We start from the raw sequence: 15,352 nt of genomic DNA, 5'->3' as shown, positions 1-15,352 counted from the left end.
TACTACTGGTCTTCCAGGGAACGATCAAAGCGTAGACTGTTAGAGACATTACTCCCATGGAGTAAAGTGCGCATGGTGACTGTTGTATTCAATCCCGATGCAATTTCTGTGTTACATCAACACTCTGATAGTCCACAGATTACAGAATGCCTCCAGATGTGCATCGTAACTACTACTGGTCTTCCAGGGAACGATCAAAGCTTAAACTCTATGAAACATTACTCCCATGGAGGAAAGTGAGCATGGTGACTGTTGTATTCAATCCGATGCAATTTCTGTGTTTCATCAACACTCTGATAGCCCACAGATTATAGAATGCCTCCCGATGTGCATCGGAAACTACTACTGGTCTTCCAGGGAACGATCAAAGCGTAGACTGTTTGGGACATTACTCCCATGGAGGGAAGTGCGGATTGTGACTGTTGTATTCAATCCCGATGCTATTTCTGTGTTTCATCAACACTCTGATACTCCACAGATTACAGAATGGCACCAGATATGCATCGGAAACTACTACTGGTCTTCCAGGGAACGATCAAAGCATAGACTGCTTGAGAATTACTCCCTTGGAGGAAAGTGCGCATGGTGACTGTTGTATTCAATCCCGATGCAATTTCTGTGTTTCATAAACACTCTGATGGTCTACAGATAACAGAATGCCATCAGATGTGCATCGGAAACTACTACTGGTGATCCAGGGAACGATCAAAGCGTAGACTCTTTGAGACATTACTCCCCGTGGAAGAATGTGCGCATGGTGACTGTCGTATTCAATCCCGATGCAATTTCTATGTTTCATCAACACTCTGATAGTCCACAGGTTACAGAATGCTCCAGATGTTCATCGGAAACTACTACAGGTCTTCCAGGGAACGATAAAAGCGCAGACTGTTTGGGACATTACTAGCGTGGAGGAAAGTGCGCATGGTGACTGTTGTATTCAATCCCGATGCAATTTCTGTGTTTCATCAACACTCTGATAGTCCACAGATTACAGAATGCCTCCAGATGTTCATCGGAAACTACTACCGGTCTTCCAGGGAACAGTCAAAGCGTAGACTGTTTGAGATATACCTCCCGTGGAGGAAAGTGCGCATGGTGAATGTTGTATTCAATCCCGTTGCAATTTCTGTGATTCATCAACACTCTGATAGTCCACAGATTACAGAATGCCACCAGATGTTCATCGGAAACTACTACTGGTCTTCCAGGGAACGATCAAAGCGTAGACTGTTTGGGACATTACTCCCATGGAGGAAAGTGCGCATGGTGACTGTTGTATTCAGTCCCGATGCAATTTCTGTGTCTCATCAACACTCTGATACTCCACAGATTACAGAATGCCTAAAGATGTGCATCGGAAACTATTTCTGGTCTTCCAGGAAACGATCAAGGCGTAGACTGTTTGAGACATTACTCCCATGGAGGAAAGTGCGCATGGTGACTGTTGTATTCAATCCCGATGCAATTTCTGTGTCTTATCAACACTATGATACTCCACAGATTACAGAATGCCTCCAGATGAGCATCGGAAACTACTACTGGTCTTCCAGGGAACGATCAAAGTGTAGACTGTTTGAGACATTGCTTTTATGGAGGAATGTGCTCATGATGGCTGTTGTATTCAATCCCGATGCAATTTCTGTGTTTCATCAACACTCTGATAGTACACAGATTACAGAATGCCTCCAGATGTGCATCGAAAACTGCTACTGGTCTTCCAGGGAATGATGAAAGCGTGAACTCTTTGAAACATTGCTCCCATGGAGGAAAGTGCGCATGGTGACTGTTGTATCCAATCCCGATGCAATTTCTGTGTTTCATCAACACTCTGATAGTCCACAGATTACAGAATGCCTCCAGATGTTAATCGGAAACTACTACTGGTCTTCAAGGGAACGATCAAAGCGTAGACTGTTTGGGACATTACTCCCATGGGGGAAAGTGCGCATGGTGACTGTTGTATTCAATCCCGATGCAATTTATGTGTTTCATCAACACTCTGATAGTCAACAGATTACGGAAAGCCTCCAGATGTGCATCGGAAACTACTACTGGTCTTCCAGGGAACGATCAAAGCGTAGACTGTTAGAGACATTACTCCCATGGAGTAAAGTGCGCATGGTGACTGTTGTATTCAATCCCGATGCAATTTCTGTGTTTCATCAACACTCTGATAGTCCACGGATTACAGAATGCCTCCAGATGTGCAATTGAAACTACTTCTGGTCTTCCAGGGAACGATCAAAGCGTAGACTCTTTGAAACATTACTCCCATGGAGGAAAGTGCGCATGGTAAGTGTTGTATTCAATCCCGATGCAATATCTGTGTTTCATGAACACTCTGATACTCCAGAGATTACAGAATGCCTCCAGATGTGCATCGGAAACTACTACTGGTCTTCCAGGGAACGATCAAAGCGTAGACTGTTTGGGACATTACTCCTATGGAGGAAAGTGCGCATGGTGACTGTTGTATTCAATCCCTATGCAATTTCTGTGTTTCATCAACACTCTGATAGTCAACAGATTACAGAATGCCACGAGATGTGCATCGGAAACTACTACTGGTCTTCCAGCAAACGATCAAAGCGTAGACTGTTTCAGACATTACTCCCATGGAGGAAAGTGCGGATGGTGACTGCTGTATTCAATCCCGATGCTATTTCTGTGTTTCATCAACACTCTGATAGTCCACAGATTACAGAATGCCACCAGATGTGCATCGGAAACTACTACTGGTCTTCCAGGGAACTATCAAACCGTAGACTGTTTGAGACCTCCCTCCCGTGGAGGAAAGTGTTCATGGTGACTGTTGTATTCATTCCCGATGCAATTTCTGTGTTTCATAAACATTCTGATAGTCCACAGATTACAGAATGGCACCAGATATGCATCGAAAACTATTACTGGTCTGTCAGGGAACGATCAAAGCGTAAACTCTTTGAGACATTAATCCCATGGAGGAAAGTGCGCATGGTAACTGTTGTAATCAATCCCGATACATTTTCTGTGTTTCATCAAAACTCTGATAGTCCACAGATTACAGAATGCCACGAGATGTGCATCGGAAACTACTACTGGACTTCCCGGGAACGATCAAAGCGTAGACTGTTTCAGACATTACTCCCATGGAGGAAAGTGCTCATGGTAACTGTTATATTCAATGCCGATGCAATTTCTGTGTTTCATCAACACTCTGAAAGTCCACAGATTACAGAAAGCCTCCAGATTTGCATCGGAAACTACTACTGGTCTTCCAGGGAACGATCAAAGCGTTGACTGTTAGAGACATTACTCCCATGGAGGAAAGTGCGCATGGTAAGCGTTGTATTCAATCCCGATGCAATATCTGTTTTCATCAACACTCTGATACTCCAGAGATTACAGAATGCCTCCAGATGTGCATCGGAAACTAGTACTGGTCTTCCAGGGAACGATCAAAGCGTAGACTGTTTGAGACATTACTCCCATGGAGGAAAGTGCGCATGGTGACTGTTGTATTCAATCCCGATGCAATTTCTGTGTTTCATCAACACTCTGATAGTCCACAGTTTACAGAATGCCTCCAGATGTGCAATTGAAACTACTTCTGGTCTTCCAGGGAACGATCAAAGCGTAGACTGTTTAAGACATTACTCCCATGAAGGAAACTGCGCATGGAGACTGTTGTAATCAATCCCGATGCAATTTCTGTGTTTCATCAACACTCTGATAGTCCACAGATTAGAGAATGCCTCCAGATGTGCATCGGAAACTACTACTGGTCTTTCAGGGAACGATCAAAGCGTAAACTCTTTGAGACATTACTCCCATGGAGGAAAGTACGCATGGTAACTGTCGTAATCAATCCCGATACATTTCCTGTGTTTCATCAACACTCTGATAGTCCACAGACTACAGAATGCCACGATATGTGCATCGGAAACGACTACTGGTCTTCCCGGGAACGATCAAAGCGTAGACTGTTTCAGACATTACTCCCATGGAAGAAAGTGCGCATGGTAACTGTTGTATTCAATCCTGATTCAATTTCTGAGTTTCATCAACACTCTGATAGTCCACAGATTACAGAAAGCCTCCAGATGTGCATCGGAAACTACTACTATTCTTCCAGGGAACGATCAAAGCGTAGACTGTTACAGACATTACTCCCATGGAGGAAAGTGCGCATGGTAAGTGTTGTATTCAATCAAGATGCAATATCTGTGTTTCATCAACACTCTGATACTCCAGAGATTACAGAATGCCACGAGATGTGCATCGGAAACTACTACTGGTCTTCCAGCAAACGATCAAAGCGTAGACTGTTTCAGACATTTCTCCCATGGAGGAAAGTGCGGATGGTGACTGCTGTATTCAATCCCGATGCTATTTCTGTGTTTCATCAACACTCTGATAGTCCACAGATTACAGAATGCCACCAGATGTGTATCGGAAACTACTACTGGTCTTCCAGGGAACGATCAAACCATAGACTGTTTGAGACCTCCCTCCCGTGGAGGAAAGTGTTCATGGTGACTGTTGTATTCATTCCCGATGCAATTTCTGTGTTTCATAAACATTCTGATAGTCCACAGATTACAGAATGGCACCAGATATGCATCGGAAACTACTACTGGTCTGTCAGGGATCGATCAAAGCGTAAACTCTTTGAGACATTAATCCCATGGAGGAAAGTGCGCATGGTAACTGTTGTAATCAATCCCGATACATTTTCTGTGTTTCATCAACACTCTGATAGTCCACAGATTACAGAATGCCACGAGATGTGCATCGGAAACTACTACTGGTCTTCCCGGGAACGATCAAAGCGTAGACTGTTTCAGACATTACTCCCATGGAGGAAAGTGCTCATGGTAACTGTTATATTCAATCCCGATGCAATTTCTGTGTTTCATCAACACTCTGAAAGTCCACAGATTACAGAAAGCCTCCAGACTTGCATCGGAAACTACTATTGGTCTTCCAGGGAACGATCAAAGCGTAGACTGTTAGAGACATTACTCCCATGGAGGAAAGTGCGCATGGTAAGTGTTGTATTCAATCCCGATGCAATATCTGTGCTTCATCAACACTCAGACACTCCAGAGATTACAGAATGCCTCCAGATGTGCATCGGAAACTACTACTGGTCTTCCAGGGAACGATCAAAGCGTAGGCTGTTTGAGACATTACTCCCATGGAGGAAAGTGCGCATGGTGACTGTTGTATTCAATCCCGATGCAATTTCTGTGTTTCATCAACACTCTGATAGTCCACAGATTACAGAATGCCTCCAGATGTGCATCGGAAACTGCTACTGGCCTTCCAAGGAACGATCAAAGCGTAAACTCTATGAAACGTTACTCCCATGGAGGAAAGTGCGCATGGTGAGTGTTGTATTCAATCCCGATGCAATTTCTGTGTTTCATCAACACTCTGATAGTCCACAGATTACAGAATGCCTCCCAATGTGCATCGGAAACTACCACTGGTCTTCCAGGGAACGATCAAAGCGTAGACTGTTTGGGACATTACTCCCATGGAGGAAAGTGCGCATTGTAACTGTTGTATTCAATCCCGATGCAATTTCTGTGTTTCATCAACACTCTGATAGTCCACAGAATACATAATGCCACGAGATGTGCATCGGAAACTACTACTGGTCTTCCAGTAAACGATCAAAGCGTAGACTGTTTAGGACATTACTCCCATGGAGGAAAGTGCGGATGGTGACTGTTGTATTCAATCCCGATGCTATTTCTGTGTTTCATCAACACTCTGATAGTCCACAGATTACAGAATGCCACCAGATGTGCATCGGAAACTACTACTCGTCTTCCAGGGAACGATCAAAGCGTAGACTGTTTGAGACATTACTTTTATGCTTGAATGTGCTCATGGTGACGTTGTATTCAATCCCGATGCAATTTCTATGTTTCATCAACAATCTGATAGTCCACAGATTAGAGAATGCCTCCAGATGTGCATCGGAAACTGCTACTGGCCTTCCAGGGAACGATCAAAGCTTAAACTCTATGAAACATTACTCCCATGGAGGAAAGAGAGCATGGTGACTGTTGTATTCAATCCGATGCAATTTCTGTGTTTCATCAACATTCTGATAGTCCACAGATTATAGAATGCCTCCCGATGTGCATCGGAAACTACTACTGGTCTTCCAGGGAACGATCAAAGCGTAGACTGTTTGGGACATTACTCCCATGGAGGGAAGTGCGGATGGTGACTGTTGTATTCAATCCCGATGCAATTTCTATGTTTCATCAACACTCTGATAGTCCACAGACTACAGAATGCCACGATATGTGCATCGGAAACGACTACTGGTCTTCCCGGGAACGATCAAATCGTAGACTGTTTCAGACATTACTCCCATGGAGGAAAGTGCGGATGGTGACTGCTGTATTCAATCCCGATGCTATTTCTGTGTTTCATCAACACTCTGATAGTCCACAGATTACAGAATGCCACCAGATGTGCATCGGAAACTACTACTGGTCTTCCAGGGAACGATCAAACCGTAGACTGTTTGAGACCTCCCTCCCGTGGAGCAAAGTGTTCATGGTGACTGTTGTATTCATTCCCGATGCAATTTCTGTGTTTCATAAACATTCTGATAGTCCACAGATTACAGAATGGCACCAGATATGCATCGGAAACTACTACTGGTCTGTCAGGGAACGATCAAAGCGTAAACTCTTTGAGACATTAATCCCGAGGAGGAAAGTGCGCATGGTAACTGTTGTAATCAATCCCGATACATTTTCTGTGTTTCATCCACACTCTAATAGTCCACAGATTACAGAATGCCACGAGATGTGCATCGGAAACTACTACTGGTCTTCCAGGGAACGATCAAAGCGTAGACTGTTTCAGACATTACTCCCATGGAGGAAAGTGCGCATGGTAACTGTTATATTCAATCCCGATGCAATTTCTGTGTTTCATCAACACTCTGATAGTCCACAGATTACAGAATGCCTCCCGATGTGCATCGGAAACTACTATTGGTCTTCCAGGGAACGATCAAAGCGTAGACTGTTTGGGACATTACTCCCATGGAGGAAAGTGCGCATTGTAACTGTTGTATTCAATCCCGATGCAATATCTGTGTTTCATCAACACCCTGATACTCCAGAGATTACAGAATGCCTCCAGATGTGCATCGGAAACTACTACTGGTCTGTCAGGGAACGATCAAAGCGTAGACTGTTTGAGACATTACTCCCATGGAGGAAAGTGCGCATGGTGACTGTTGTATTCAATCCCGATGCAATTTCTGTGTTTCATCAACACTCTGATAGTCCACAGATTACAGAATGCCTCCAGATGTGCATCGGAATCTGCTACTGGCCTGCCAGGGAACGATCAAAGCGTAAACTCTATGAAACATTACTCCCATGGAGGAAAGTGCGCATGGTGACTGTTGTATTCAATCCCGATGCAATTTCTGTGTTTCATCAACACTCTGATAGTCCACAGATTACAGAATGCCTCCCGATGTGCATCGGAAACTATTACTGGTCTTCTAGGGAACGATCAAAGCGTAGACTGTTTGGGACATTACTCCCATGGAGGAAAGTGCGCATTGTAACTGTTGTATTCAATCCCGATGCAATATCTGTGTTTCATCAACACTCTGATAGTCCACAGAATACATAATGCCACGAGATTTGCATCGGAAACTACTACTGGTCTTCCAGTAAACGATCAAAGCGTAGACTGTTTAGGACATTACTCCCATGGAGGAAAGTGCGGATGGTGACTGTTGTATTCAATCCCAATGCTATTTCTGTGTTTCATCAACACTCTGATAGTCCACAGATTACAGAATGCCACCAGATGTGCATCGGAAACTACTACTGGTCTTATAGGGAACGATCAAACCGTAGACTGATTGAGACACACCTCCCGTGGAGGAAAGTGCGCATGGTGACTGTTGTATTCAATCCCGATGCAATTTCTGTGTCTCATCAACACTCTGATACTCCACAGATTACAGAATGCCTCCAGATATGCATCGGAAACTATTTCTGGTCTTCCAGGGAACGATCAAAGCGTAGACTGTTTGAGACATTATTCCCATGGAGGAAAGTGCGCATGGTGACTGTTGTATTCAATCCCGATGCAATTTCTGTGTCTTATCGACCCTATGAAACTCCACAGATTACAGAATGCCTCCAGATGAGCATCGGAAACTACTACTGGTCTTCCAGGGAACGATCAAAGTGTAGACTGTTTGAGACATTGCTTTTATGGAGGAATGTGCTCATGGTGACTATTGTATTCAATCCTGATGCAATTTCTGTGTTTCATCAACACTCTGATAGTACACAGATTACAGAATGCCTCCAGATGTGCATCGAAAACTGCTACTGTTCTTCCAGGGAACGATGAAAGCGTGAACTCTTTGAAACATTGCTCCCATGGAGGAAAGTGCGCATGGTGACTGTTGTATTCAATCCCGATGCAATTTCTGTGTTTCATCAACACTCTGATAGTCCACAGATTACAGAATGCCTCCAGATGTTAATCGGAAACTACTACTGGTCTTCCAGGGAACGATCATAGCGTAGACTGTTTGGGACATTACTCCCATGGAGGAAAGTGCGCATGGTGACTGTTGTATTCAATCCCGATGCAATTTCTGTGTCTCATCAACACTCTGATACTCCACAGATTACAGAATGCCTCCAGATGTGCATCGGAAACTATTTCTGGTCTTCCAGGGAACGATCAAAGCGTAGACTGTTTGAGACTTTACTCCCATGGAGGAAAGTGCGCATGGTGACTGTTGTATTCAATCCCGATGCAATTTCTGTGTCTTATCAACACTATGATACTCCACAGATTACAGAATGCCTCCAGATGAGCATCGGAAACTACTACTGGTCTTCCAGGGAACGATCAAAGTGTAGACTGTTTGAGACATTGCTTTTATGGAGGAATGTGCTCATGGTGACTATTGTATTCAATCCTGATGCAATTTCTGTGTTTCATCAACACTCTGATAGTACACAGATTACAGAATGCCTCCAGATGTGCATCGAAAACTGCTAATGGTCTTCCAGGGAACGATGAAAGCGTGAACTCTTTGAAACATTGCTCCCATGGAGGAAAGTGCGCATGGTGACTGTTGTATTCAATCCCGATGCAATTTCTGTGTTTCATCAACACTCTGATAGTCCACAGATTACAGAATGCCTCCAGATGTTAATCGGAAACTACTACTGGTCTTCCAGGGAACGATCAAAGCGTAGACTGTTTGGGACATTACTCCCATGGAGGGAAGTGCGCATGGTGACTGTTGTATTCAATCCCGATGCAATTTCTGTGTTTCATCAACACTCTGATAGTCCACAGATTACGGAAAGTCTCCAGATGTGCATCGGAAACTACTACTGGTCTTCCAGGGAACGATCAAAGCGTAGACTGTTAGAGACATTACTCCCATGGAGTAAAGTGCGCATGGTGACTGTTGTATTCAATCCCGATGCAATTTCTGTGTTTCATCAACACTCTGATAGTCCACAGATTACAGAATGCCTCCAGATGTGCAATTGAAACTACTTCTGGTCTTCCAGGGAACGATCAAAGCGTAGACTGTTTAAGACATTACTCCCATGAAGGAAACTGCGCATGGAGACTGTTGTAATCAATCCCGATGCAATATCTGTGTTTCATCAACACTCTGATAGTCCACAGATTACAGAATGCCTCCAGATGTGCATCGGAAACTACTACTGGTCTTTCAGGGAACGATCAAAGCGTAAACTCTTTGAGACATTACTGCCATGGAGGAAAGTACGCATGGTAACTGTCGTAATCAATTCCGATACATTTTCTGTGTTTCATCAACACTCTGATAGTCCACAGACTACAGAATGCCACGATATGTGCATCGGAAACGACTACTGGTCTTCCCGGGAACGATCAAATCGTAGACTGTTTCAGACATTACTCCCATGGAGGAAAGTGCGGATGGTGACTGCTGTATTCAATCCCGATGCTATTTCTGTGTTTCATCAACACTCTGATAGTCCACAGATTACAGAATGCCACCAGATGTGCATCGGAAACTACTACTGGTCTTCCAGGGAACGATCAAACCGTAGACTGTTTGAGACCTCCCTCCCGTGGAGCAAAGTGTTCATGGTGACTGTTGTATTCATTCCCGATGCAATTTCTGTGTTTCATAAACATTCTGATAGTCCACAGATTACAGAATGGCACCAGACATGCATCGGAAACTACTACTGGTCTGTCAGGGAACGATCAAAGCGTAAACTCTTTGAGACATTAATCCCATGGAGGAAAGTGCGCATGGTAACTGTTGTAATCAATCCCGATACATTTTCTGTGTTTCATCCACACTCTGATAGTCCACAGATTACAGAATGCCACGAGATGTGCATCGGAAACTACTACTGGTCTTCCCGGGAACGATCAAAGCGTAGACTGTTTGGGACATTACTCCCATGGAGGAAAGTGCGCATTGTAACTGTTGTATTCAATCCCGATGCAATATCTGTGTTTCATCAACACTCTGATACTCCAGAGATTACAGAATGCCTCCAGATGTGCATCGGAAACTACTCTGGTCTGTCAGGGAACGATCAAAGCGTAGACTGTTTGAGACATTACTCCCATGGAGGAAAGTGCGCATGGTGACTGTTGTATTCAATCCCGATGCAATTTCTGTGTTTCATCAACACTCTGATAGTCCACAGATTACAGAATGCCTCCAGATGTGCATCGGAAACTGCTACTGGCCTGCCAGGGAACGATCAAAGCGTAAACTCTATGAAACATTACTCCCATGGAGGAAAGTGCGCATGGTGACTGTTGTATTCAATCCCGATGCAATTTCTGTGTTTCATCAACACTCTGATAGTCCACAGATTACAGAATGAATCCCGATGTGCATCGGAAACTACTACTGGTCTTCCAGGGAACGATCAAAGCGTAGACTGTTTGGGACATTACTCCCATGGAGGAAAGTGCGCATTGTAACTGTTGTATTCAATCCCGATGCAATTTCTGTGTTTCATCAACACTCTGATAGTCCACAGAATACATAATGCCACGAGATGTGCATCGGAAACTACTACTGGTCTTCCAGTAAACGATCAAAGCGTAGACTGTTTAGGACATTACTCCCATGGAGGAAAGTGCGGATGGTGACTGTTGTATTCAATCCCAATGCTATTTCTGTGTTTCATCAACACTCTGATAGTCCACAGATTACAGAATGCCACCAGATGTGCATCGGAAACTACTACTGGTCTTATAGGGAACGATCAAACCGTAGACTGATTGAGACACACCTCCCGTGGAGGAAAGTGCGCATGGTGACTGTTGTATTCAATCCCGATGCAATTTCTGTGTCTCATCAACACTCTGATACTCCACAGATTACAGAATGCCTCCAGATGTGCATCGGAAACTATTTCTGGTCTTCCAGGGAACGATCAAAGCGTAGACTGTTTGAGACATTACTCCCATGGAGGAAAGTGCGCATGGTGGCTGTTGTATTCAATCCCGATGCAATTTCTGTGTCTTATCAACCCTATGATACTCCACAGATTACAGAATGCCTCCAGATGAGCATCGGAAACTACTACTGGTCTTCCAGAGAACGATCAAAGTGTAGACTGTTTGAGACATTGCTTTTATGGAGGAATGTGCTCATGGTGATTATTGTATTCAATCCTGATGCAATTTCTGTGTTTCATCAACACTCTGATAGTACACAGATTACAGAATGCCTCCAGATGTGCATCGAAAACTGCTACTGTTCTTCCAGGGAACGATGAAAGCGTGAACTCTTTGAAACATTGCTCCCATGGAGGAAAGTGCGCAAGGTGACTGTTGTATTCAATCCCGATGAAATTTCTGTGTTTCATCAACACTCTGATAGTCCACAGATTACAGAATGCCTCCAGATGTTAATCGGAAACTACTACTGGTCTTCCAGGGAACGATCAAAGCGTAGACTGTTTGGGACATTACTCCCATGGAGGAAAGTGCGCATGGTGACTGTTGTATTCAATCCCGATGCAATTTCTGTGTTTCATCAACACTCTGATAGTCCACAGATTACGGAAAGCCTCCAGATGTGCATCGGAAACTACTACTGGTCTTCCAGGGAACGATCAAACCGTAGACTGTTTGAGACCTCCCTCCCGTGGAGCAAAGTGTTCATGGTGACTGTTGTATTCATTCCCGATGCAATTTCTGTGTTTCATAAACATTCTGATAGTCCACAGATTACAGAATGGCACCAGATATGCATCGGAAACTACTACTGGAATGTCAGGGAACGATCAAAGCGTAAACTCTTTGAGACATTAATCCCATGGAGGAAAGTGCGCATGGTAACTGTTGTAATCAATCCCGATACATTTTCTGTGTTTCATCCACACTCTGATAGTCCACAGATTACAGAATGCCACGAGATGTGCATCGGAAACTACTACTGGTCTTCCCGGGAACGATCAAAGCGTAGACTGTTTCAGACATTACTCCCATGGAGGAAAGTGCGCATGGTAACTGTTATATTCAATCCCGATGCAATTTCTGTGTTTCATCAACACTCTGATAGTCCACAGATTACAGAATGCCTCCCGATGTGCATCGGAAACTACTATTGGTCTTCCAGGGAACGATCAAAGCGTAGACTGTTAGAGACATTACTCCCATGGAGTAAAGTGCGCATGGTGACTGTTGTATTCAATCCCGATGCAATTTCTGTGTTTCATCAACACTCTGATAGTCCACAGATTACAGAATGCCTCCAGATGTGCAATTGAAACTACTTCTGGTCTTCCAGGGAACGATCAAAGCGTAGACTGTTTAAGACATTACTCCCATGAAGGAAACTGCGCATGGAGACTGTTGTAATCAATCCCGATGCAATATCTGTGTTTCATCAACACTCTGATAGTCCACAGATTACAGAATGCCTCCAGATGTGCATCGGAAACTACTACTGGTCTTTCAGGGAACGATCAAAGCGTAAACTCTTTGAGACATTACTGCCATGGAGGAAAGTACGCATGGTAACTGTCGTAATCAATTCCGATACATTTTCTGTGTTTCATCAACACTCTGATAGTCCACAGACTACAGAATGCCACGATATGTGCATCGGAAACGACTACTGGTCTTCCCGGGAACGATCAAATCGTAGACTGTTTCAGACATTACTCCCATGGAGGAAAGTGCGGATGGTGACTGCTGTATTCAATCCCGATGCTATTTCTGTGTTTCATCAACACTCTGATAGTCCACAGATTACAGAATGCCACCAGATGTGCATCGGAAACTACTACTGGTCTTCCAGGGAACGATCAAACCGTAGACTGTTTGAGACCTCCCTCCCGTGGAGCAAAGTGTTCATGGTGACTGTTGTATTCATTCCCGATGCAATTTCTGTGTTTCATAAACATTCTGATAGTCCACAGATTACAGAATGGCACCAGACATGCATCGGAAACTACTACTGGTCTGTCAGGGAACGATCAAAGCGTAAACTCTTTGAGACATTAATCCCATGGAGGAAAGTGCGCATGGTAACTGTTGTAATCAATCCCGATACATTTTCTGTGTTTCATCCACACTCTGATAGTCCACAGATTACAGAATGCCACGAGATGTGCATCGGAAACTACTACTGGTCTTCCCGGGAACGATCAAAGCGTAGACTGTTTGGGACATTACTCCCATGGAGGAAAGTGCGCATTGTAACTGTTGTATTCAATCCCGATGCAATATCTGTGTTTCATCAACACTCTGATACTCCAGAGATTACAGAATGCCTCCAGATGTGCATCGGAAACTACTCTGGTCTGTCAGGGAACGATCAAAGCGTAGACTGTTTGAGACATTACTCCCATGGAGGAAAGTGCGCATGGTGACTGTTGTATTCAATCCCGATGCAATTTCTGTGTTTCATCAACACTCTGATAGTCCACAGATTACAGAATGCCTCCAGATGTGCATCGGAAACTGCTACTGGCCTGCCAGGGAACGATCAAAGCGTAAACTCTATGAAACATTACTCCCATGGAGGAAAGTGCGCATGGTGACTGTTGTATTCAATCCCGATGCAATTTCTGTGTTTCATCAACACTCTGATAGTCCACAGATTACAGAATGAATCCCGATGTGCATCGGAAACTACTACTGGTCTTCCAGGGAACGATCAAAGCGTAGACTGTTTGGGACATTACTCCCATGGAGGAAAGTGCGCATTGTAACTGTTGTATTCAATCCCGATGCAATTTCTGTGTTTCATCAACACTCTGATAGTCCACAGAATACATAATGCCACGAGATGTGCATCGGAAACTACTACTGGTCTTCCAGTAAACGATCAAAGCGTAGACTGTTTAGGACATTACTCCCATGGAGGAAAGTGCGGATGGTGACTGTTGTATTCAATCCCAATGCTATTTCTGTGTTTCATCAACACTCTGATAGTCCACAGATTACAGAATGCCACCAGATGTGCATCGGAAACTACTACTGGTCTTATAGGGAACGATCAAACCGTAGACTGATTGAGACACACCTCCCGTGGAGGAAAGTGCGCATGGTGACTGTTGTATTCAATCCCGATGCAATTTCTGTGTCTCATCAACACTCTGATACTCCACAGATTACAGAATGCCTCCAGATGTGCATCGGAAACTATTTCTGGTCTTCCAGGGAACGATCAAAGCGTAGACTGTTTGAGACATTACTCCCATGGAGGAAAGTGCGCATGGTGGCTGTTGTATTCAATCCCGATGCAATTTCTGTGTCTTATCAACCCTATGATACTCCACAGATTACAGAATGCCTCCAGATGAGCATCGGAAACTACTACTGGTCTTCCAGAGAACGATCAAAGTGTAGACTGTTTGAGACATTGCTTTTATGGAGGAATGTGCTCATGGTGATTATTGTATTCAATCCTGATGCAATTTCTGTGTTTCATCAACACTCTGATAGTACACAGATTACAGAATGCCTCCAGATGTGCATCGAAAACTGCTACTGTTCTTCCAGGGAACGATGAAAGCGTGAACTCTTTGAAACATTGCTCCCATGGAGGAAAGTGCGCAAGGTGACTGTTGTATTCAATCCCGATGAAATTTCTGTGTTTCATCAACACTCTGATAGTCCACAGATTACAGAATGCCTCCAGATGTTAATCGGAAACTACTACTGGTCTTCCAGGGAACGATCAAAGCGTAGACTGTTTGGGACATTACTCCCATGGAGGAAAGTGCGCATGGTGACTGTTGTATTCAATCCCGATGCAATTTCTGTGTTTCATCAACACTCTGATAGTCCACAGATT

This window comes from Schistocerca gregaria, unplaced genomic scaffold, assembly GCF_023897955.1.
Source record: "Schistocerca gregaria isolate iqSchGreg1 unplaced genomic scaffold, iqSchGreg1.2 ptg000333l, whole genome shotgun sequence".
NCBI lineage: Eukaryota > Metazoa > Arthropoda > Insecta > Orthoptera > Acrididae > Schistocerca > Schistocerca gregaria.
Note: the sequence above shows the minus strand (reverse complement) of the source record.